Genomic DNA, 25,458 nt, shown 5'->3' with positions numbered 1-25,458 from the left:
CAATTCATTGATGTTGGGGTAGATACAACAATGGTAGGAAGAATATCTTCTACTCGCACTCACTCAAACTAGCTCAAACTTTTCTATGCACCAAAGTGATGGTGTATAGAAAGCTTACTCTCTCCTTACAACCAAGATAGAACTGGTGTGTTCTATGCTCAATCTAGTGTGCAATGGTATAGTGATATCTTTTACAAGGAGGAATGGGTTCTATTTATAGGTTTTAGAAGCCTTGATTAGGATTAAGCCTAATCAATTTTATTAGGAAAGATCAAGGATTATGAATTTTTATGAATTTCAAATGAGAATGGGGTCTCTCTTTTCTCTTGAGTCACATGGATGTGGGCTCAAGTAAGAGAATTATTGATGTGGTGAAAGGAGAGAAACTTCCATGGGAGTGAGTGAAGTTGGTTTACTTGTGCGGTTGCCTACTCCATATGTTGATAGTGTGGGTGCATTTTTACAAGAGAAGTTAGTTGTTAGTGGTAATAATCACTAGAATTGTTAGTGATACATTTACAATGGGTAGGATGAGTTTATTTGATGAAGGAAGAGGGGTGAATTAAAAGAGAATCATTGAGATGGTGAAGCTTTGAAGAAGCTTGAACTCACCCTTGTGTAGATTGTGGAAAAAATGACCGCTGGTCTTCTTCTTCTTCTTCGCTTCTTTACGTCGCCGCCACGGTTGACCACCACGATGAAAAGAGGATTTGTTGATGAAAAATCCTCAATTTGCAGAAGTTATCATGGTTAAGATGCTGAATTTTAGATATTTTTAGGAGAGGTAAATGAAATTGTAACATCGAAGCAATAGAGAGAGACATGGAGAGGGTGTATGTATGTAGAGGTTCATAAAATAACTATAGAGATGAGAGAGAAGGGTAATGGTGAAGAGGGTGGGAGAATCCATGGAAATTGTAGGTTTGAGTGAGGGAAGGAGAGGGAGGGATGTGTAAGAGTGAGTAGGTGTGTGGAAGGGTGAGAGAAGACTAAAAGCTACTTGTGAGAAAAGTGGGCAGACTGGGGTCCACTCAAAAAATCATAGCTCACCGTTGGGAGCTCCAAAAATCATGAAAAAATTTGAGGTGATTATTCAGAGCGTGGGCTACATTTTCTTTTTTGACCACCGCTCCAAATTCAGAGTGGAGATAGGTGCAAAAATTCTCACCAAAAAGCCTGTTTTTTATGCCTGCAAAAGTCTTTTAGTGGCCCCCTCCTTTGTTGAATTTGTACAATGCATCCAAGAGTGAGCCCCTCCTTTGTCATATTATAATACAAAGCATCCAAGGTACCCTTGACCCATGCATGGAGGAGGATTATTGGTGAATAAAGAAATATATACATGGTGGGACTAGTGTATGGACTATTCATGGACTTTACTTTAGCTCAATGAGCACATGGTGTTAGAATAATGAGTAAAAATAATAATAGAAATATGGAGGAGTTAAGGATATGGAAAGATATTGGAATCATATGATATGGTCCCTCCTTGAATTATTTTGGGTGAAAGAGGAAAAGGTATGTAAGTAAATAATATAATAAAAGTAACCAATGAGTAGAAATCAATTTTTTGTTTTCACGAGGGTGAGGGTGAAAATGTGGGAGTAATTTGTATAAAGGAAAAATATGAGGTTAGAGTATGTACAATATTGGAAAAAAATATAATTATGGTGTAAGAGAATGAAAGAAGGTGTACATAGGTTTAATAAAACACACACCTAAGTAGAATATTTAAATAAAATACCAAAATAATTATAAAAAATCCCTATATTTAGGCCATATATACAATGAAATATTTACACACAAAGAGCCATAATATACTTTTATTTTTTTTATTTTTTTTATTTTTTTGGCGCAACTAGCCCAGTGACTAGCTAGCTAAGGGTTTTTAAGAAGATATGGGAAAAGCCCCGTAACTCACACACGCCTATGTATAGTGAAATGGTAGGGATAGCCATAGCGTTTGGGTGAATTTGGTAGGGTGGAGTAACTTACTATGGCAATTATGGAGAGCCAAAAAACGGCTATCATTAGCCCTCCCCCAGGATGATGGTATATTCATGTACCATCATAGAGCATCTTTTCCAAAGAGAGTGCTTCAGAGTCTTTGACAAGATCTTCATTGTTTGGCCCCTTGGAATTTTGGTTTGTGTTACACTCATGCTTCAGGGAACAATACTTACATGAGATAGTTGCCTTTTGCTCTGGTAGATCCTTTGGTAGAAGGCGACTCAAGTAAGGCTTCAAGCGATAGCCGTTTACCTTCCTGGAGTGCTCTTTACCATTCAAGTCCATAAGCTGATAGTAACTAGAATTGAAAGCCTTCTTGACTATGTATGGCCCTTGCCATCTAGTTTCAAACTTGGCATCAAAAAGATTGTCAAGTCGATTGTCATACCTTAGCACAAGCTCTCCTTCCTTGATGCCTTTGTCCTTCAGTTTCTTGTCGAGTTTTTCTTTCGCTTGTGTGGCTTTCCTCTTGTAGCACTCATATGCTGCTTCTCTTTTCCACTCAAGCTCCACTAACGTAAGAAGTCGATCCATCCATACCTCTTGATCATCTTGTGCTCCTTTGCCATGAAGTCGCATTGTTGGAATGTTGAGCTCGATAGGCTGCAAAGCCTCTTGACCATAGACCAAGTGAAATGGTGTGAACTCCGTGGCTTCCCTATATGTGGTTCGATATTCCCACAAGGCACCATCCAAGAAGTCATCCCATAATTTTGTCTTGTTTTGTACCATCTTTCTAATGATTCCTGCAATGACACCATTAGCCTTCTCCACCAAACCATTTGACTGTGGGTAGTATGGTGTGCTATGACGATGTAGAATGTGAAGCTCTTCACAAACTTCTGTGAGCAAGCCCTTCCTAAACCCTGGACCATTATCAGAAACAATCTCCAAAGGTGTGCCAAATCTGCAACAAATGTGATTGTACACAAACTTGCTAACTGTCCTCTCATTCACTCTTGCCACACTTTGAGCTTCCACCCACCTAGTCATATAGTCTACAGCCACTAGAATGTAGAGTTTACCATTTTTTGTCCTAGGCAAAGGACCCATAGCATCAATGCCCCACTTTTCAAAGGGTCCATTTGCAAGAACTATTTGCCTCGGGCCATGCACCAACCTTCTATTTCCATTTATCTGACAATTGTGATAGCTTTTACACCAATGTTGAACGTCCACATGCAAGCTTGGCCAAACATACCCTGCAAGCAAAATCTTCTTCACAGTTGATTCTTGGGCAAAATGACCACCACATGCCTCTTCATGCAAACCTTTTAGAATGGCTGGAATTTCCTCCATAGTTGGTACTCTTCTGCACACTTGATCCTTCCCTTTTTGATAGAGGGAGCCTTCTAGGACGAGATAGAAACTTGCCTTCTTCATGAGTCTCCTCTTCTGAGCCTTCGTGAAGTCTTGTGGAAACTCACCCTCCAAAATGTAGCCAATAATGGGAGCCAATGACTCCAATCCCTGGTATCTCGGTTGCTTGACAGCTGCTGCCACCATGGTGACCTGCACTTCTCTCTCAACACATGTAACTGCTTGTTATGCAAGTAAATCGGCATCTTCATTTTGTTTCCTCGGAATATGATATAGTTGCACTTCTTCAAACTGATTAAACATCTTACGAATGGCATGAACTTTTGTCCTTAAGCTTTCATTCTTGCATGCCCAAATGCCTAAAATCTGTTTAACAATGAGAAGCGCATCTCCCTTTAGCATGAGACGTTTTATCCCTTGGCCAATGCACATCTTCAAACCATGAAGTAGTGTGTCGTATTCTGCTTCATTGTTGCTAGTTGAACCTGGTAGATTGACCTTCTCTTTCATGACCACCTCTCCACTTGGGTTGAGCAACACTAGCCCTCCCCTGCTTTCCCTTTGGCTCGTCGAAAAGCTCCATCAAAGAACAAGGTAAAAGCATTGGGAATACTTTTTGGTGGTGGAAATGGTAGGGTCTTTACTTGAGGCACCTTAATTTCCTTCTCATGTACCCTATAAGTGAGAATCCCTGCCAATTGTGCACGCACACTATCTTCTACCTTGAAAGAGTATTGGAACTCTTGCAACTCCATAATCCACTTTGAGATCCTAGTACTAAGATTCATTTGAGATGACACCCAAGGGAACAAATTTTCTGCAGTGAGAATTACAAAAGGTTTTGGTAGCAGGTAGGATCTAAACTTTCTCACCGCAAACATGAGAGAAAGCATCATGAGTTCTGCTTCTGTGTAGTCTCTCTCCAAAGCGTTCATGACCCTACTAGCAAAGTAGATGGGTCGCATCCTTGTACTGTGGGGATCTTGTTGTAGCAACACAGCACCAATTGTTTCCCTTCCAACACTAGAGCTAACAAAGAATGTGTACTCCCAACAAGGAGGCATGAGTGTTGGTAGCTCTGACAAAATGACTTTAATGTTACAAAAATACTCTTCCAGCTCATCAGACCATGCAAATTCTACTTGTTGTGTCAACTTTTGCAAAGGATGAATCAACTCCGAGGCTAAGTGAATGAAGCGTGACATATACTTCACCTTCTGAATGAAAGAGATGACCTCCTTAAGACTCTTCGGTGATGGGAGCTCAATAAGAGCCTTTGCCTTTGAAGGATCCACCTCAATGCCTTTATAGGAAACCTTGTGACCGAGCAAGATCACTTCATCCTCACCTATGTGGCACTTGTTGGGGTTGAGTTGACCTCCCATGTCATAGAGCTTCTTTAAACCTTCTTCTACCCTTTGTAGATGCAATGATTTTGAGCTATAAATACAAAAATCATCAATGAACACCCTAATTGACTTTCCAAAGAATGCTTGAAACACCATGTTCATGAAACGTTGGAATGTTGCAGGAGCATTTGTCAGACCAAATGGCATGACTCTAAAAGCATAACAACCCCAAGGAGTGATAAAGGTTGTTTTCAATTGATCTTCCAATGCGATACCTATTTGAAAGTAGCCTGAGTAGCCATCACACACAGTGTACTTCTTATGACCAGCTACCTCATTTAGTATCTCATCCTGAAATGGGAGGGGAAAGTGATCTCTTTTTGTTGCCTCATTGAGTGGACGGTAATCCACACACACCCTCCACTTTCCGTTTTTCTTAGGAGTGACAACAACGGGAGAGACCCACTCTGAATTCTCCACTGGATAAATGAAACCTGCTGCTAGAAGCTTTCTTACCTCCTTGAGTAAAGCCTGCTCCTTGATGACTCCTAGCCTTCGTAGCTTCTGAGCCTTAGGTGTGGCCTCTGGCTTCAACTCAATTTTGTGTTGAACAGCATCTACTCCACGCACATCGGTGTAGTCTTTAGAAAAAAGCCTAGGAAATTTCCTTAGCACACATTTGAACTCCTCTCTTTCATCCTTTGTAAGTGTTGTAGATAGCATACCTTCTAGCATTCTTTCATCTTCCACTTTTTGGTTCTCTTGGGAACCTACCTCCTCCAAACCTTGACAAGAGGTCTCTTGGTTGGTTGGCTTAAACCTTACCCCCATGACTTCGATGGAAGACTCCTCTTTAGTAATGCTGCTGCTACTTTCTTCTTCTGAAGTGTTATCGGTCCAACCTTCTTCCGTCTCACTTTGAGATGATTCTTCATGGAGCTCCTCTTGGCGTTGCTCCTTCATGTCAAAGACAACCTTCTTATGATTGTCGTTCCTGCAAATTAGCTTTCCACTCTCCCAATCCTGCAAAGCTCGCATTTTCATTAGCCATGGTCTCCCTAGGATAAATGGGTAACCATTTCCTTTGGTAGACATGACATAGAAATCCACTGCCTTCTTAATGCCAAAGGCCTCCACAAAAACATTTTTACAAATGCCTACGCACCTAGCCTTGCTATTGTTTGCCATCTTGACCTTAATTTCAGGTGTCTCATGGATGTGCATGCCTAGTTTTTGCATGAGTCCCTCTGCCATGATGCAAATTTGTGCACCCCCATCCACTAGACCTTTCCTAACCAATCTCCCTTTTATGTAACAATCTAGCACAGGTGTAATGTCCTCATTCATTTCAGCTTGTGCAATTTTTACAACAGGCACACTCTCTTTTACCTTTCTCCTAGTGCTAACTGCCCTTGTTAAATCCCTCCTAACTTGTGGACATAATGCAAGAAATTGAGGCCATGAGATATCAGGACCCTTACCTCTCATGTCTTCCAACAGGTTGTATGGAGCCATTCCATGTCCAAGAGGAAAGTCTTGGAGGTTGATACGACGTCGAGTCCTCTTAGCTTCCTTGGTCTCCTTTGCCTTCTTTTCTCGTCCATGGTCACTTTGTGATGTAACTCCTTCTTTCTCCTTACCTTTCCCTCGGCCACGCTTAATGCCATTTGCTTCCATGTCAACCTCTCTTGAATTTGTCACCTCTACCACATGCACGTTTGGGTCTGGAAAAGGTGGAACTCCTTTCACTCCTTGTGGAGGTGGTCTTGCTCCATTTGGCCTTTGTATAAGCCGTGGTTGCTGACTAGTTCCTTCACCTGCATTCATCACTGGGTAATTCAAGTTAGGTCTCCCTGGCTCCCCACGGGGCCAAGGACAATTATACATCCCATGTCCAGACTCACCGCAATTCCAACATTGCAAGACTCTCCTAGGTCGTGGGTCTCACTCTTCAAAATTCTTTGCTTGTCCCTTTGGACCTACGGCTTGTGCAAGGTGAATTGACATGCTCCTTAAAGATTCATTTAACTTCTCAATTACTTCCGCCGTTACCTCAGGAAGCTCCTTAGATGTTGATGCTTGTGACTTACCTTTGGGTCTAAGACCTTCTATTGGAACCTCCCCCCTTAAGCACTTGAGTTTCCTATATTTCTCAGCAGCCCTAGTTTCAGCTACATCAAAGGTAGCAGGTGCACGCGCCTCAACTTTTACCTTAAGGTCAGGAAAGAGTCCGACTATGAACCTCTCCTTCATTAGAAATTCTGCACCATCATCAGGGTTAGCAACATTTCGTATCCATAGAGCCCAAAGACGTAGGAACTCTTGCTTGTACAAGTAGTAGTTATCTAAGTCTTTTTGCTTATGAGAAACAATGTCTTGCCATAATTTTTGAGTGTTTTGGGGATCAAAGAAGTATTTCTTGAAACGATTCAAAACTTCCGTGTAATTCCCTTTAACTTCCTCAGGCAAAGAGTCAAACCAAGTGCTAGCATCTTTCCTAAGGACCACCTCAAACATTTCTACACGTTCTTGATCAGTTACTATCCTCTTGATACGGCAAGACATCTTGAAGCTCGCTAGAAATAATTCTGCATCCTCTCCAGGATCTCCAAAGAAAAGAGGATATCCAGACATTTGGCGTTGGCTCTCCATTGAATTGATTTCAAAGTGACGCGTTTTTGTTTTTTCTTTCTTTAAAAGATTTACACAATAATATTTTCTAAATTGCAATCTATTCTACAACAAAATAAAAATATTCACATCAAATGACCTATGATAATCAATAAGAGGTAGAATGACAGGGTTTGGTGACGCGAGAATTTCTCCTACTCTTTGGGCACCAAACATGAATACCATACGTTGTTTAAAATGGATTTTTCTACTAATTGCAATGTTTACTCTAATGTGTGGAGTGAAATGAAAGGGAAAAACCTGTATTCCTGGGCCATTATCCATGGTCTATGCATGACCTAATTCTTAAAACAAAACAAAAATATAGACGTCCAAACTAAGGTCGTACCTAATGAGAGGCAAAATAAAAGGATTTACTGATGCGTTTATCTCTACCAACCTCAGAGGACCTAAAATTCTACGAATTACTCGTTGAAATTGCAACTTAGTACTAACAATTATGTGTACCTTTCGCCTTGCAATGGGAATGAAGGGATCATACAAATTCTCGTGATTCATGAAAGCTACTTGATTATGCTAAAGGTTGAGCCTTCACAAAACATACACAAGCCTGTCCTCCGTGGGGGCACCAAAATTGAGGCGGTCCGGGGCGGGCAACAAGAAGAGCAACCTCTAGACACCCTTTAAGGCTCCTGTGCTGCTCAATGGGGCTGGGGCACAACACAACACAAATCAAAACAACAAACCCACATCCAAATCCCAACTACACAAGGGGCACCACCTAGTTTAAGAGCGAACTAGGACGCAAAAGAGGAGAATCATTAGAAAAACCCACAAACAAGCAAGGAATTTACACTAACCCTAACACCAATGGAACACTCTCACACACTAAAACACGAGAGAGAGAGAGAGAGAGAGAGAGAGAGAGAGAGAGAGAGAGAGAGAGAGAGAGAGAGAGAGAGAGAGAGAGATGGTGTACAACTTAGCTTCAACTTTATATTTTGCACAAAAAAGGAACTTAGAGCTTGCGGAATCAAGTGACAAGATTTGGTTATAGCATCACTAGCACATTGTCTTAGGGTTATGGGAGCCCTCTCACCATCCACCCTCTTACAATGGTAGCCAAACAATAGCCAATGAATCACAAGCAACAAAACTGAATGAGTTTGCCAAGCCAAATTGGAGGAGAAGCGTGAGCCTTTGGACATGAATTGCACCCAAAACTACCAATTCATTGATGTTGGGGTAGATACAACAATGGTAGGAAGAATATCTTCTACTCGCACTCACTCAAACTAGCTCAAGCTTTTCTATGCACCAAAGTGATGGTGTATAGAAAGCTTACTCTCTCCTTACAACCACGATAGAACTGGTGTGTTCTATGCTCAATCTAATGTGCAATGGTATAGTGATATCTTTTACAAGGAGGAATGGGTTCTATTTATAGGTTTTAGAAGCCTTGATTAAGATTAAGCCTAATCAATTTTATTAGGAAAGATCAAGGATTATGAATTTTTATGAATTTCAAATGAGAATGGGGTCTCTCTTTTCTCTTGAGTCACATGGATGTGGGATCAAGTAAGAGAATTATTGATGTGGTGAAAGGAGAGAAACTTCCATGGGAGTGAGTGAAGTTGGTTTACTTGTGCGGTTGCCTACTCCATATGTTGATAGTGTGGGTGCATTTTTACAAGAGAAGTTAGTTGTTAGTGGTAATAATCACTAGAATTGTTAGTAATACATTTACAATGGGTAGGATGAGTTTATTTGATGAAGGAAGAGGGGTGAATTAAAAGAGAATCATTGAGATGGTGAAGCTTTGAAGAAGCTTGAACTCACCCTTGTGTAGATTGTGGAAAAAATGATCGCTGGTCTTCTTCTTCTTCTTCGCTTCTTTACGCCGTCGCCACGGTTGACCACCACGATGAAAAGAGGATTTGTTGATGAAAAATCCTCAATTTGCAGAAGTTATCATGGTTAAGATGCTGAATTTTAGATATTTTTAGGAGAGGTAAATGAAATTGTAACATCGAAGCAATAGAGAGAGACATGGAGAGGGTGTATGTATGTAGAGGTTCATAAAAGAACTATAGGGATGAGAGAGAAGGGTAATGGTGAAGAGGGTGGGAGAAGCCATGGAAATTGCAGGTTTGAGTGAGGGAAGGAGAGGGAGGGATGTGTAAGAGTGAGTAGGTGTGTGGAAGGGTGAGAGAAGACTAAAAGCTACTTGTGAGAAAAGTGGGTAGACTGGGGCCCAGTGACTAGCTAGCTAAGGGTTTTTAAGAAGATATGGGAAAAGCCCCCTAACTCACACACGCCTATGTACAGTGAAATGGTAGGGATAGCCATAGCGTTTGGGTGAATTTGGTAGGGTGGAGTAACTTACTATGGCAATTATGGAGAGTCGAAAGATGGCTATCACCGGCATGCTCCACAACTCAAGCACTTCATGCATATGCACTCACATAATCTTTAGCCAACCACTTGCACCTGCCCAATCCGGCGAGGATCTGCAATGGACCCTGCTTCAAACGGCCACATCTCTCTCATCCGGGCTCCGTTTGATGAGCCGTGTGGACCTGCTCGGAAAGCACACCAAGGGCCACACTCTGGCATGCAAAACCACCACTTCGGGCATATAGAGGCACCATCCAAATTAGCGCCTGGCAGCATACCATCGGCCTAAAAATCCACATCAAACATACATTTCCACATCCACCTCGCTGCAGCCACACTTCATAGCCACACTACCACCATACCATGCACCAGCCTGCATATATATCACTGCATGGGCCATCTTCTACCGTCGACAGCATTTGGATGTACCAACGTGTTATGGGTCATGGAAGAGGCAACCACTAAGAAAAATAGCAGAATAACAATTAGAATCAAAACGGAGGTGGTTGAGGAAACTTTCAAGGTAGGGAGAGTCCAAGAGGTTGTGGAAATGCACACCAAAATAATATAGGTCAACAAAAAAATGTGTAGTATGTTGGGGTTGTGGAAGACATGGTCACTTTGAACGCTGTCGTGTAGCTCAGCTTCCAGGATGGAAAAAAGAGCCAAGAAATGCAAGCTAAGCTTCTTTGAAGCCTACACATTTAGTAAGCAGTGATTAGGGCTTGTTAACAGGCCAAGTTTAATAATTAATGTATGCCAGATGCGGCTTAAAAGGGCCAACAAATGTCTTAATGATGCCAAAAATGAGTATGATTGAAGTGAGCACATATGAAAGTTTGTGATCTAGAACTACAGTGCTTGAAGTGCTCTACTAGCTTATCTTTACGGCTGGTTGAGTGGAGCTACGTTGAAGAAGTTATTGCAGTTTGAAGTTTGAGTTAATGTAGATCCGTATCAGATTGGGAAACTGTAGTTGAGGAGACAAAAATGAAGTGAATGCACGGGCTTGAAGTGCTCACTTTGTGCAACGCGTCGATCTTTTTAGATCAGTGATCGGATTTACGGTTGCCAAGTTATTGGCCATTAAAGATTCACCGGGGGCCGGTTCCGTACCAATCCGATCGGCTCGGTTGGTGTCTCAGCTGGGATTTTTTGTCGTTCGTCCAGGTTTTGGAATGCATGAGCAGTAATTGATTTGAGGAGTCTTGTGTTTGGAGTGTCGTCTCTTCTTGGAAGGCAATGATTGCGGGGAAATGCTAACATGGCTGTGGCTTGTTGGAGAAAAATGTCATGCTTGGCATTGCCTTGGCCGGCATGTGTACAAAAAATGATGCCTTCTACTTGCAAAGCATTGCATGGCCGAAATGTATGCCCAAATGTGATGCCCTTACAAAGGCTGCCCGCCCAAGTAAAGGCTATGGCTGGCATGTATGCCCAAATGTGATGCCCTTAGTAAGTGCCCGCCCACATAAGCCTTAGTAAGTGGCCGCCCATTAGGAAAAATAAGGAGGGAAGTGTGGACAAAAGCAAAATAAAAACAAGGCATGACGTGCAAGTAGGGGTGCAGGCAGCGAGGAGGTGAAGAAGGAACTCGCCCCGGGCGTCGTGATGCTCCGAAGACAACGCGTAAGGAACGAATTTTTCCTAGCTTGCAGGGGCGCTCCCATTCGGTGCCATTTGCGGCGCTTTTGGAGGAGATTGAATTCCAGTACTGCCACATCATAGAGGTAGTTTCTACGCCTCCCTAGCAACAACGGCGCCGTCAATGCTAAGGGAGGAAGAGGATATAAATAGGGTTATTTTATTGCATGAAGGGTGATTCCATTGCATGCGAGGAGGGGATGGTGAGAGGAACAAGCAAAGGAGGTGCTTCGATCTTGGAGAAGAACAGGGCTCTCTCTCTCTCTCTCTCTCTCTCTCTCTCTCTCTCTCTCTCTCTCTCTCTCTCTCTCTCTCGCTTTCACAAGGGGCAATCTCGCTCTCTCTCCCTCGTACTCAGTTAGCAAAACAAGGGGCAATCTCGCTCTCTCTCCCTCGTGCTCAATCGATCAAAGGAAGACAATAGCTCCAAGCTCTCTTGCTCTCAAGCTTGAACAAGGGCAGGACAAAGACTATTTCCCTCTCTCTCAAGATTAGAGAAACAAAGCAAATCCTCATAAAAGAGGAGAGAGAACGCAAGAAGAAGAAGGTTATGAAGAGGAAGATCTCTGCTAGTCCTCAGCTAGCAACACAAGAGGTAAAGTAAAGCAAAGGGATCTCTCTCTCATACATAAGCAAGCAAGAGGGTCTCTCTCATCCATGAGGAAGTAGGCTTCTCTCTTGGATCAAAAGCAAGGCCTTGATTGAAGAGGGAGCTTTGCATGAACAAAGGATACTCGAAAAGAGGTAATCAAAGGCATACAGAGCTTGAAGGCAATAAAAATCAAGTCAATTAAAGGAGAAGTAGAAGCTTGTGAGTGGAAAATAAGGCAGTGCAAAGCGCACAAAGTAGGAAGTTGCTGAACAGCTGGTAATAATTAAAGCATGATGATCAACACAGTGAATTTAAATGATGTTTGCAAAATCTTTTTTTTTTTTTGACACACCATAGGGCCCACAAGGGGAGGTGCTTATCCGTTCCAAATATTAGCCATGTTACATGGTCGGGCAAGGGCCGTGTACCATCGGGCAAGAGCCATGCGTAGGCATCACCATGGCCACCTAATTGATGCACCACATGCTGGGAACGACGGAGAGAACTCGTAGCAACCAGCTAGGAACCTCCTCCTCGGGTGACCCACCCCAGGAGGAGGATGCACTCGAGTGTCCAAGGGCAAGAGCCCTAGCAACGTGAACACCAGGTGAGCACAAGGTGTCTCTCTAGAGAGAATTTCCATCACCATCATCAGCTAAAGATTGATTAATTGTCGTGTTAAGCCCCGATGTCGTTAATGGCCCGGTTAATCGTGTAAAATGGGAGCTTAAAATCCTAGTTAGCATATAATGCAAGTGACGGTGCTGTTAACAGTCCGCCTTGGCTAAGGCTTAAGTTGTACTCAAAGCATTAATCAATTAATTGATGATTACGACAATTGCCAGAGCTGTCAGTGTCTCTTGTTCTCTCTCTTTCACACCTCTCACAGCCAGAGGCCTGTCGCATGCCGGCTCATGTTTCGAACACATATCCCCCGACATCTTTGGTGAACCTGATGCGAAATGAGCTGGGGTGGGAGGTAAAGATAAAGATGCCAGAACAATTAAAGTGGTTTATTCACGATTTCAGTGCCAATGAATTTGATAAAAATCTAGCAATTGCAGATTTTTCAAAAATGATGGAATTAGTTCAGGGATGTCTGTAGGAAGCGAAAGCCATGGAGATAAAAAAGCAGATTGATGATGCTGTAGAGCTAGCACTTGATGCTGTATGGGAGCAATACATAATTTTCAGGGATATAATCCAGAAAGTTTTATTGCATGTTATGAAGCTGAGATGAAGAGCCAAAATGTTCCAGAAAATCGGATAATTGCAGTTTTTGAGGAGGTTGTAAACTCGAATTTTAAAAAGCAGGTTCAAGAACTGGCAAAAGCATATCCTATACAGTGGGACTATTTTGCAGAGGAATTTATTTATGAAAGCTCAAGGATTCTAGATAAAGAAATAAAAGAGATTATTGAACGAAGCCAGGTTGTCTTCAGCAAAGGTGAAGGGGATCAGATGCAGTTCCTTAATTATGATGAATTTTGGGAGCATATTTTTGTAAAAAGTAAATCCAAAGAAAATTTTGAGCTAGAAGTAGCAGATTCAGCTTCAGAGGAGCATATTTTGAGCAACGAAGAAAAGATAAATGATGAATTCAATGCTAAAACAGACCTATATGATTTTTTTTCAAAGATTGCTTGCATGGATGCTACCTCCAATAATGGTTTCAGTGAAGACATAGACTGTACAACAAGTGGTTCACAACCTGCTGACCCTGACATGGGTTATTCTGAAGAATTTCATAAAGCAGATGAGCCTCTACATGATATTTCTAAAAATATTAGCACTATAGCAGAGCAGGACAACATGTTTATTGTAGATGAGTGCATAAACAAAGCTATTATATACATAGTAGCTGATGAAGTGACCAAGATTGTAGACCCAACACAGGATGAGCCTGAGGATGTCAATGAACCTATGATAGTTACTAACCATATGTTTGCAGATGCTATATCATGGAAGAAGATGCCATAATCGATGATTTCTTGTCTAGATCTAATGGAGATGATCATGACAATGTAGAAGAGATTTCTGATGTGTGTACCTCTTTAGAGGGGGTTCCAGATGATCCTTTATAGTGCTATGATGGATTACTAAGTAACATGGATGCAGATGAGGAAGCAAAGGATGATATTGATGAGTAGGAAGATTGCTTAGATCATGCTGATTGTGAACAGGTTATCGACAGAGATTTCACATCTATGCTTGTACATGGGCTACATGAGGAGATAACTCCTACAATTTTGATTAATGTTGAGACTTCCAAGGGTGATTTTCTTGAGGATGCTATGGCTGAAGATCTACAAGATAAATCTATTTTTCATGTGATAAAGATGAACCCCCATTAGTACAGCGAGCCCCAAGGTTTTTTGTGATGGCTATGAAGCTAGAGGGGGTGATGATGCTAAATCATCCTCGATACTGCATAAAGTGCACAAGGTTTTTCATTTCCTGGGAGATTGTGCCAAATGTGGCTGGATTTGGATGCTATTCCTACTGATTCTTATTTCAATGATGTCTTGGCTGCCAGTAAAAGGGAGCCATATTTCTTTAATGCTTTCTGGTAACGATCTTAAGTTCCCAAAAGTTTATGAAATGTGGGTGCTGCACTATGCTTCAGGTGAAGCTCTAGTATATTGTGGAGCCCATCAATGCTATGTGATCTCAATGGTGTTTGATCCAGGAGATTCTAAGGATGTTCATAAGCAGATTCAATATGGATGGATACTATTAAGTATTCATAGTAATTGCATGCTATTTGAACCAGGGATAGCTTGATGTTGATTGATACAGGAAATCTATTAAGGATGGATACTATTAAGTATGCATAGTAATTGCATGCTATTTGAACCAGGGATAGCTTGATGTTGATTGATACAGGAAATGTATGCTCATGTGGATATTATGATGCTCCACTGTGTGGAAAATTCCTATTGTACTATTTGATCATGGGGCTACTAAAGTGCAAAGTTGCAGATTTGAAGAGTACTAGTTATTTGTTGTAGCAGGTTGCATGGTACAAGGCTTTGGTTTCCATATTATGCTAAGTCAGAAGAGTTTTTGGTTATGTGTTCAATAAGATTACATGGCTGGCTTCCAGTTGACTTCTTTGGACAATTGATGAAGTATCTTCACATCTTTTGAGTTGGTTCTGCTACCAGAACTTGAAGTAAAGGACTTGACGGCCATTCCGTGTGCAAACACAATAAGGAATACTTGAGCTTGACAGGGTTCCCTAAAGTGAGCTTAATGGTCAAGCCGTGTGCATCATCAACTGGAGCACTTGAGTCTGGTGGGGTTCATTAAACAAGTTTCCATAACTGAATGCTTTGGAGATACGACAAATACGGTTCAAAGATTTTTTGATGGGCAGCTACCTAATGATTAAGCTAGAACATTGATGATAGGATATAAGCCTTATATTCTTTTTCATATGTTTACCAGCTACATGAGTCTGATGATGGCAAAGAGCTTAAGGTACCTATAGCAGATGCAGATTGAAGTGCAGTTGGCAATGCGTGGATGTCGTGCAATTCCGCTTCCAAGATGGAAAAAAGAGCCAAGAAATGCAAGCTAATCTTCTTTGAAGCCTACACATTTAGTGAGCCGTTACCAGGGCTTGTTAACAGGACAAGTTTAATGATTATTGTATGCCAGATGCGGCTTAAAAAGGCCAATAGATACCTTAATGATGCCAAAAATAAGTATGCTTGAAGTGAGCACATATGGGAGATTATGATCTAGAACTATAGTGCTTGAGATGCTATACCGTCTTGTCTTTAAGGCTCATCAATTGGAGCTATGATGCAAAAGTTATGAAACTTTGAAGTTTAAGTCGATTGCATATCCATACCCGATTGGGCAAGTGTAGCCACTCTAGTCGGCTTGGTCGGAGTGCCATCTGGGAGTTTTTGGCTCTCAACCGGGTTTTGGAATGCAATGATTGCGGGGAAATGCCAACATGGCTATGGCTTGCTGGAGAAAAATGAGCTGCTAGGCAATGCTTGGCCGATGTGTATACTAAATGTGGTGCCGTTATGAAAGCACAAAAAGCTCTTGATGAGCTCTTTGTTTGAAAGGTTGTCTCTTGATACGGGCAACATAACCCATGATGAGATTGTTTGATAGGTGCTACTAGGGAAAGATGAGGTGCTTGGAAATGCCTTGGTCGATATGTACCTAAACGTGCCGCCCATGAGCTTAACGAGAAAAGTAGCCCGCCCATAAAATCCAATGTCCACCCAAAATCATTGAAATGGACACTCAATAGGGTAAACAGTGTGAAGGCGTATAAAAAAAAAGGGGAGCCATGGCATAAGCGGTGGGAGATGGCGCAGGTAGTGACAGAGAAGCTCGCACTGGGCTGGATGTAGCTCGGCCGAGCTCGGACATGAAATGAAGTGGAAGAGAAGGCCAAGGCGGTGCTTTTTAGCGCTAATTGCAGAGCATTCCGCACACTTCGGATCCAGCCTTGCCACATCATAGAGGCAAGTTTTTTGGCCTCCCTAGCAATGATGGTGCCGTCGTTGCTAAGGGAGGGAGGGGGCTATAAATAGGATTTTATTGCATGAAAGAGGAGTGTTTTTTTTTTTAGAACGTGTGGCGAGCAAAGGAAGGAGAATCTTGGTTTTTGCATGCAAGGCGTTTCTTCTTGTGCTCGAGAGAGCAAAGCATTCGGGAGGAATTCAAGAGCTCCAAGCAATCTCTGTCTTGTGCTCAATCGATCAAATCAAGGCGAGAGCTCCAAGCAATCTCTCTCTGTGCTCAATCGATCAAATCAAGGCAAGAGATCCAAGCAATCTCTCTCTCGTGCTCAATCGATCAAATCAAGGCGAGAGCTCCAAGCAATCTCTCTCTCTCTCTCTCTCTCTCTCTCTCTCTCTCTCTCTCTCTCTCGTGCTCAATTAATCAAATCAAGACGAGAGCTCCAAGCAATCTCTCTCTTGTGCCTAAGAACCAGGGCAAAGCAAAAAGGAAGTCTTTCACTCTCGTGGTTGAGAAGATCAAGGCGAGAGCTCCAAGCAATCTCTCTCTCTCTCTCTCTCTCTCTCTCTCTCTCTCTCTCTCTCTCGTGCTCAATTGATCAAATCAAGGCGAGAGCTCCAAGCAATCTCTCTCTTGTGCCTAAGAACCAGGGCAAAGCAAAAAGGAAGTCTCTCACTCTACTGGTTGAGAAGCAAAACCAAGAATCTCACTCTCAGCATAAGCAAAGGAATCGACCTAAAGAAGCAAGAGAAAGCACAAGGCAGGCTAAGCAAGGGTTCAGGGAATCGGAGCAAGTCAAGTAGAGGTGAAGATAAAGCTTGTGAGCGGCAATTAAGCCAGTGCAAAGCATAAGGAGCAAGAAGTTGCAAGATAAGTGATAATAACTAATACTTAATGATTAAGGCACTGAGTAGAGTCGAAACTTGCAGAATCCACGAGGTAGTTGAAGCAATTAAAGTGGCAAAAGAGATAATTACCATCACCGTCATCGGCTAGAGATTGATTTAACATTCTGTTAAGCCCGATGTCGTTAACGGCCCATTTAATCTCATAAACGGGAGCTTAAACTCCTAGTTAGCAGATGATCCAAGTGACGATGCTGTTAACAGTCTGCCTTCGCTAAGGATTAAGTTGTACTCCAAGTGTTAATCAATTAATTGATGATTATGGTATTTGCTAGATCTTTTGGTGTCTGCTATTCTTTTTCTTTCACACCTCCCACAGCCAGAGGCTCGGCGCCTACCCGGCTCACGTTTCGAACACATATAGCCTCTCAACGCAATTGTTCAGACAGGAGGTATTCAAACAATTATGCAACCACTAGCAAAAATGTAGATGAGTCTAAGAGGATATTTGTGGTGAGAGATACCCCTCCCCAGGGGTCTATGCACAGAATATACAATTTACACCTTTATACAATTTTCAATATACATCAGAGTTGCAGAAGCATTTGTACAGGGGAGGAGTTCTCAGCGCCCGCCGACCAAGCATGGAGTTTAGGCCATGAGCCGGCCTGCATCTAGAGGTACCTAACGACTAGTGCTACCCCTGAATGTGTGTTATGAATGAAAGCGTACTCAAGAAAAAATACAACATTGTGGAGGGTGAATATATGTGTACACCAAGTTGCGGGAAGAGAGACAGAGAGAATATAGTGGAGGGTGAAATAGAGTGCACAGAGACATGAGAAATTGACAAAAGAGAATCTTTGAATTCCCATCTAAATGGAACATGCAACCATGTATTAATGCAATGGCAAAATCTGGGTATACCATAACATCAAAAAAAATTTATGACAAAAGAACTAGCAGAGCACCGGACCCTGTGTAGGGATCGAGCAGTCCACCCATCCACTTCTGCTCTACTACGGATAGTGAGAATTTCACTTCGCTGAGAGCAAGCCAGAACACCTCCATCCTACTTGAGCCAGACATAGGTGATGCCTCTTCACCTCCCTCCATGAACCCGAGCTCTGAAAGGATCCCAAATACCAGCAGGTGGTAGGGTATCAACACCAACCATACGAGTTTAGGCACCACACCTCTTCGATACCCAACATCGAGTGTTTAGGCCAAGCCAAGGCAAGATCCCCAATGCGTTAGCCGTGTAGGTCTTCAACCCCCGACGCACTAACCATGTAGATGAGCCTAACAAAAAGAAGAAGACCTAGGCAATACCCCCGATCCAGCAAAGCCCCAGGTCAGCGACACTTTAGTCTAAGGCTAACCGATGTAGGTGATCCTAGTCTTGTAACGACGTTGCCATGAGAAACATAATACATGAGTCCAATCACAATAGCACTTTCCAGATGCACAAACAATTCCTTTTACAAACATTTAGACTGTACAGGGTCTCTACCCTTACACGTCTACCATAAACCATCTTGATCACTTCATGATCCAATCCGAAATCCATAAACCATAAGCCATAATCCAATCACATCACACGGGTGAGCTCTCCACCCTACTTTGGTGAGGCACAACCAATCCTGCATAACCACTTTAGAACATAACATGGTTGCAAAAATTTCGGCAGCATAACTCAATCCAAAAAAAAAACCATAAGCCACACTGGCTTCCACCATAAAATATCCATGAGGGAATCTCATCCCTTAACCAAAAATCATAATCACATTGAACCAACTCCCACACTTGGAGTTTGACATATCCCCTGCAATTAATTGGAGTCTACACACATGTGACCCTTAAGATGTGATTATTTCATGCATAAAAAGAGTCCAACCAGCGACTAATCATGATATAAAGATCCAATTTTTACAATATCCAACCATGCAAGTTGATGCATCACATCCGCACTTCACAACTCTAGCACCTAGAGTTAGTTTTAACCTAGAAAGGTGGAAAGCAATCATAACCATGCATATGAGGCATCCACATCAATCCATGAGTTCCCATACATCATATAATAACATTCCAACACCATAATCACGATGCAAAACAACTCTGACCTTTAGGTCAACCATAAACCATAACTTCACACATATGCAGAAACAATTTTTCTGACATTTTTGGGAGCATGAAAAACATGAAAATGAAAGTGTTTGACCTCAAACCAATGCATCAAGTTCATCTCTATAATGTAGACTATCACTCCATCACGTCACTATGATACTCACACCACAAACGGTAACCTCCAAGAAAGTCACTTTATTCATATCTGCCTATGCGGTTCAGAATGTTTAACCATATACTTTTTGTAAGTTTAGGGCCATATAATCATTGAAATCAACTCACCAAAACAAACCTTAGAACATATCAAAATGGCTCGGTTAACTCACAACGCCATATGGTATCCCCCTTTGATAGCACTCCTACACGTGTAGGTAAAACTGATACTAGAGTGATTAATAACTCGCATTCCCGAAATGATAACCGAGACCTAAATTCATTTATCATCAAGTTTTGTCAAGCTTTTAAATTGTTTAAGTGGGTTTGCTCATCCGGTGAATCTATATAGTAGTTCTCCAAGGAGCTTGGAGTAAATTTTTTTTGTTAAGTGTAGTGGGCAACAATCTGTTTTTTGACCATATCTCTTGACTCGCGTGTGTTTTTCACATGACACATAAGAGAGAAAATGTTCTAAATGATGTGTTTTATCTATGGTATAAAGGGTTCGGGTTGATTCTTAGCAGTTTGTGATTTATGACCAAAATAGTATTCCTATCGCTTTTATGACGTGAAACGAAGAAACGTTTCTTTATGCACGTGCGTGACTATAGCGCATAATGTGCATAAATCAATGTGTAAAACATGATGAAAAAATCATGAGGCAATCTCGTATGTACTTGGTTAATCCATACATACACTCGTATACCCAAAAACAATCACCGAGAGGGTGACTATGTAGAAAACACGACATAGAGAGAAAGAGATGATGACTATGAAGTTTATGGTTTCTCACCGTGCTTTGGGATTGATTTGGGGTTGTTGAAAGGCTTCTTGCTTTGCTGCAAGAGAGCAGTGATGAGAGCTACGTAGAGGTATCCGCCACGAAAACTTCCGGAGAGCGCGTACACCGTGAAACAAGAGAGAAGATAATAAGCAATTAGAGAGAGAGTATCCTTCTTCTTCTTCTTCACGAGAGAGAAGAGTTTATGGAGATGGTGATGAAGAGCTTGCACCACTCTGTATAATAGATAGTAATTTTGACGTCAAAGTGAGAGAGCTTCCACGTCTGAGAGTGTATCTATCCTCCTCAAAGTGAAAGAAGAGAGGTCTTTATATAGGCTTTCAAGGCCAAAAGCACTAGCTAAGAATAGAGTGAGGCAAGGAGAGACAAGTTCGCGCACATTCGTAGTTTTTTTTTTTTTGAGGATACGGATTTTGACGCGCGATTTAGAGACTCTAGAAAGAAGCTTGGCTTCCAAGAAAAGAGTGCTAAACTAAGCTCCTCCTCTATTTCTAAAAAGACTCTTTCTTTACTAAAAACAAGCCTTTGTTTTTTTGGTGGTCAACTCTCCCCCTTACCATTCAATTTTTATATTAAATTTGACCATCCGAACAGTATCTAACCAACTAATGAAAACCGTAGCTAGACTACGCTATATCGTAACATACGACATAATTATAACTTTCCAATACTGTCAACCAAAATTTGACGAAAATAAATATTGAAAGTAATTTTTCTTATTTTTAAAAGAGACCCAAAAATTGGGGATCTTACATGTGGTGTAGCACATGCTGAATACTATGTTTGCAAATGTGGAAAAAGCTAGTGATAATATTTGGTATGTGGATTTTGATGCATCAAATCACATGACCAATCATGATGAGTGTTTCAAGGAAATGAAGACTTCACAAAGTCTTAGTTACGTAGAAACTTGGGATGATACTTCACATCCCATTATGCATACAAGAAATGTGCCATTGTATATGAAAGATGGTAAAGTGAAGTACATGGCTGATGTACTCCATGTACCCAACATCACAAAGAATTTGGTGTTGGACAAATGATTGAGCAGGGTTTGCAAATCAGGTTTAACTTTGATGATCTCTTTGTCAAAGAGCATACAAAAAATGGAAGGCTGGTTGCGCAAGGAAAGAAAGTGGACATAATGTTTACTTTGGATTTAATGTGCCCGAGGTGAATGCTATCATGTTTGCATGAGGTGCAAGTGTCATTCTAGATCTTGAGATTTTGCACAAATGTATTGGTCATGTAAATTTGTAGAGGTTGAAGATGATGCAAACTAAAGAGAGGGCTACACGCCTATCAACACTTAAAGTTACTAAAATGCAAAAATTTGTGAAGATTGTTAGTTTGGAAAGCAGGCAAAACCATCCATTCCTCATGATAAGCATGTAAGTAGGAATGCATTGGATTTAGTGCATATAAATATATCGGGTCCGACAAAGACTGCATCTATGGATGGATGTAGATACTATGTGAGTTTCATTGGTGACCATACGAGGAAGATATGTGTCTATTCATGAAGTAGAAAAGTCAGGTGTTTATGCACTTTTAGAATTTTAAAGTTATGGTAAAAAAATAGACTCAGAAACATGTGAAGTGCCTGAGGCCAGATGAAGGAGGAGATTACTTCTCCAATGAATTCAATGGTTTTCTATAAAAGCATGGAATTCAAAGGCAATTTTCATGCATTTATACTCTGCAACAAAATGTTGTTGCTGAGTAGAAGAAGAGACACTTTGCAAAATTTGCTAGAGTGTTGATGAATGAGAAGAACATGCCTCATTGTTATTGGGCTGAGTCTATTGCTACAGGTGTTTACATTATGCTGTAGTACATGGTATGATACGTGAAGAGAAGTTCAATGGGTGAAAAAATGGATGTATCATAGTTTATAATGTTTGGATGTATTGCTTATTTGCATGTGCCGGATGAGCTAATAAGTAAGCTTGATCCTAAAGCAAAAGAATGTGCATTCATTGGCTATTCCCTTGAGTAGAAAGAGTAAAAGTGTATTGACCCATGGGTCAATAATGCATCATAACTCACTTTTCATATGAAAGTATTATTTTTTGAGAGAGATGAAATGATGTGGAAGTAGGGGTGCACTAGCAATTCCAGATTGTAAATACAAAGCCATTTGACCCATTGAACTCTATTTTGGTTTAACCTATGGTAGCCTTAGTATATAAGGTCCCTAGGTCATTTTGTAAGGAGAACTTTAATCTTAATCAAGGTTTTGTGCTGTAGTTGATTGTGTGTGAGAGAGAAAGAGAGAGAGCATGAGCTTCATCCTGATGCTACTCATTGCTCACTCATTGCATTGGAGATCCGCCTGCACCATTGTGATAAGCTTGAAAAGAGCTACACAGCAATGCCAAGCATTCAATGCAAAATAGAGCACACATGCTAACACATCTACAGCTATTTGTGGTTGTAAGTGTATCAAACAATGTCTATTTTTTGCATGCAAGTAGTCGTTAGAATCATGGGTGACATAAGCAATCATAGATACTCATAGATTTTAGTTTTGGGAAAGTGGCAAGTTACATGAAAGAGTGAATCCTAGTAACTCTTCAAATGTATCAAGAAAAGGGAAGGAAAAAGTCGATGATGTCCCTAAGTTGTCAAATATGAGTGCTAGTCATGATAATGGCAATAGTAGTGAATTTGAAAGAGTTTGGATGAGGCGTTTGGAATACCCTCTGTGAAGACTCTAGGTGCAAGAAGGATGCAAGCAGAGAACAAGGCACATGGAAGTGATCCTGGACCATGCAGGCCTAAAAGAGTGAGAAATATTGTGCAAAAATTGACTTATGATAGCTATGTAGCTCATCATTGTGCATTTATGGAAAAGACTACCGAGGAGGTAGAACCCACATGTTTTGAGGATGCTATCAAAGATGAAAAATGGTGGAAAGATATGGATGAAGAGATGGCTACACTTGATGCAAATGGAACAAAGAAATTGGTGCCATCACCAAAAGGTAAAAAGGCAATTAGCTGTAAGTGGGTTTACAAAATAAAGCATAATGCTAATGGCAGTGTGAGAATGTACAAGGCTAGGCTTGTGTCCAAGGTTATGTCAAAACTTATGGGATTGATGTTGATGAGACATTCACACTCATAGACAAGGTGGCTACTGTTTATCTGTTTATTGCAGTGGCTGCCGCTTTAAAATGGGTGTTGAAGTAAATGGATGTAAAGAATCATTTTTGAATGAAGGAAGTTGTGTATATGGAGCAGCCACAAGGTTATGTAAATATGAGGCTACATGACCTTGTATGAAGGTTAAAGAAAGCATTGTATGTGATGAAGCAAGCACCTAGAGCTTGGTATAAAAGGATTGTGGCATTCCTCATTTCATTGGGTTTTGACATGCCTGATGCACATCATTCTTTTTAGGTACAAAAAAATGAGGCAAGAATTGTGGTGATATGCATTTATATGGATGATTTGATTGTTGGAGGTGAAAATGTGGCTGAAGTAGACGACGTATAGGCTCTATGCAAGAGTTTGAGATGAAAGACTTGGGAGAATTGCAGTATTTCATGGGCATTGAAATTATTCACACAAAAAAGGGTGTATGGTTGTCATAAAGATAATATGTTTTGAAAATGTTGAAAAAGTATGGTATGACTAATTGTAAGCCAATTGCAATGCCCTTCAATCAGAATTTGAAGCTAGAAAATGATGCAGGTCAAGTGCTTGAGAGTGTCACCATGTACAAGAAGATTGTGGGTAGCTTGATCTATTTGACTATCTTACATCCAGAATTGAGCTACATAGCTGGATTGGTGAGTCAATTTATGTAGTCACCCAAGAAACCACACTTGGATATAGCGAGGCATACTTTGCGCTATGTGAGTGCTACTTGATTATGCACTCTTTTATATGAGAGTTGCATCTCTGTGGTTACATAGATGTGGATGGGGCTGATAGTATATACAATCGTAGGTCTACCAGTGGATTTATGTTCTCACTTTGGAGTGATGCTATAACATGGAGTAGCAAGAAGAAACCTACAATTTCTCTTTTGAGTACAAAGGTAGAGTACAAGGGTGCTACAGTGGTGGCATGTGAGGTAGCATGGCTGGGATTGCAACTTCAAGACTTTGGAATATAGATATAGATGCTGCTTGTCATCTATTGTGACAACCTAGGTAGCATAAAATTGGCACAAAATCCAATGTTTCATGCTAGGACAAAGCACATTGAGGTGCACTACCACTTCATTAGAGAAAGGGTATTTGCAGGTGACATTGACCTTGAGTATGTGGCAACGGATGAGCAGGTTACAAATATCTTCATGAAGGCCCTTGGGATGAAGAAGCTATGAAAATTTTGAGGGATGCTTGTCATACAAAACATGGTGTTAAGCTTGAGGAGAGTGTTGATATGTAAAGCTCAACATGCACAACTTTTAGATGACTACCACCAACATTCATCATCATTAACGCACCTTGGTGGATACACATATCTTCACCAGTGATACTACATCTATACTACACCAAGTTGATCTATGTATTAGAGTGATGGCACACTTGTCTACTCACCTCACTCACTAGCGGTTTACACTAAACCGTTGTTCTAGTTCCCTTTTATGTTGTATTTTTCCCTGATGTTTTGTAGACCTCTTATTTGAGTTAGTGAAGAAGAAGAAGAATAGTCTTTGGCCTCCATCTTTGTGTATGTGTGTGTGTGTGCGCGCTTGCAAGGGCTCAAGGTCTCTCTTTCTCTATCTCTTGACACATAGTTATCAACTCGTTGCTTCCTGTAATTTGTCAACAAGGTGGAAACCCTATTTTGCAAACGGCGACTCAAAGACAAATTCAAGCCCTTCAAGCTCAAGTTTCCTCAAATGCCCAAGAAGAGAGTTCCTACAAGGAGTGGAACCTCCAAAAGAGAAATATCTTTGGGTAATGAGGAGGAGATGCCAGAGGGACCTCCAAGGAAAACTATATAAGAAGAAGAAGTGCGTCCTGAACTTTCAAGGGAGAGGTATGAAAGTGACACTCCATCTATCTTTGAAAGCGATACCAAGAAGACGTTGGGAACGATGGTCACTTACTCCTCCCAAAAAGAAGAGGAAGT

The 25,458-nt window shown here is 41.2% G+C and overlaps 1 pseudogene; it reads left to right on the top strand.

Annotated features, from left to right (window-relative positions):
- Positions 1-21,541, top strand: part of LOC147457289 (uncharacterized) — a 28,291-nt pseudogene extending 6,750 nt beyond the window's left edge.
- Positions 21,542-25,458: the final 3,917 nt, after the last annotated feature.

This window comes from Adiantum capillus-veneris, chromosome 5 (assembly GCF_014529385.1).
Source record: "Adiantum capillus-veneris isolate H3 chromosome 5, ASM1452938v2, whole genome shotgun sequence".
NCBI lineage: Eukaryota > Viridiplantae > Streptophyta > Polypodiopsida > Polypodiales > Pteridaceae > Adiantum > Adiantum capillus-veneris.
This window is presented reverse-complemented; position numbering and strand designations above follow the sequence as displayed.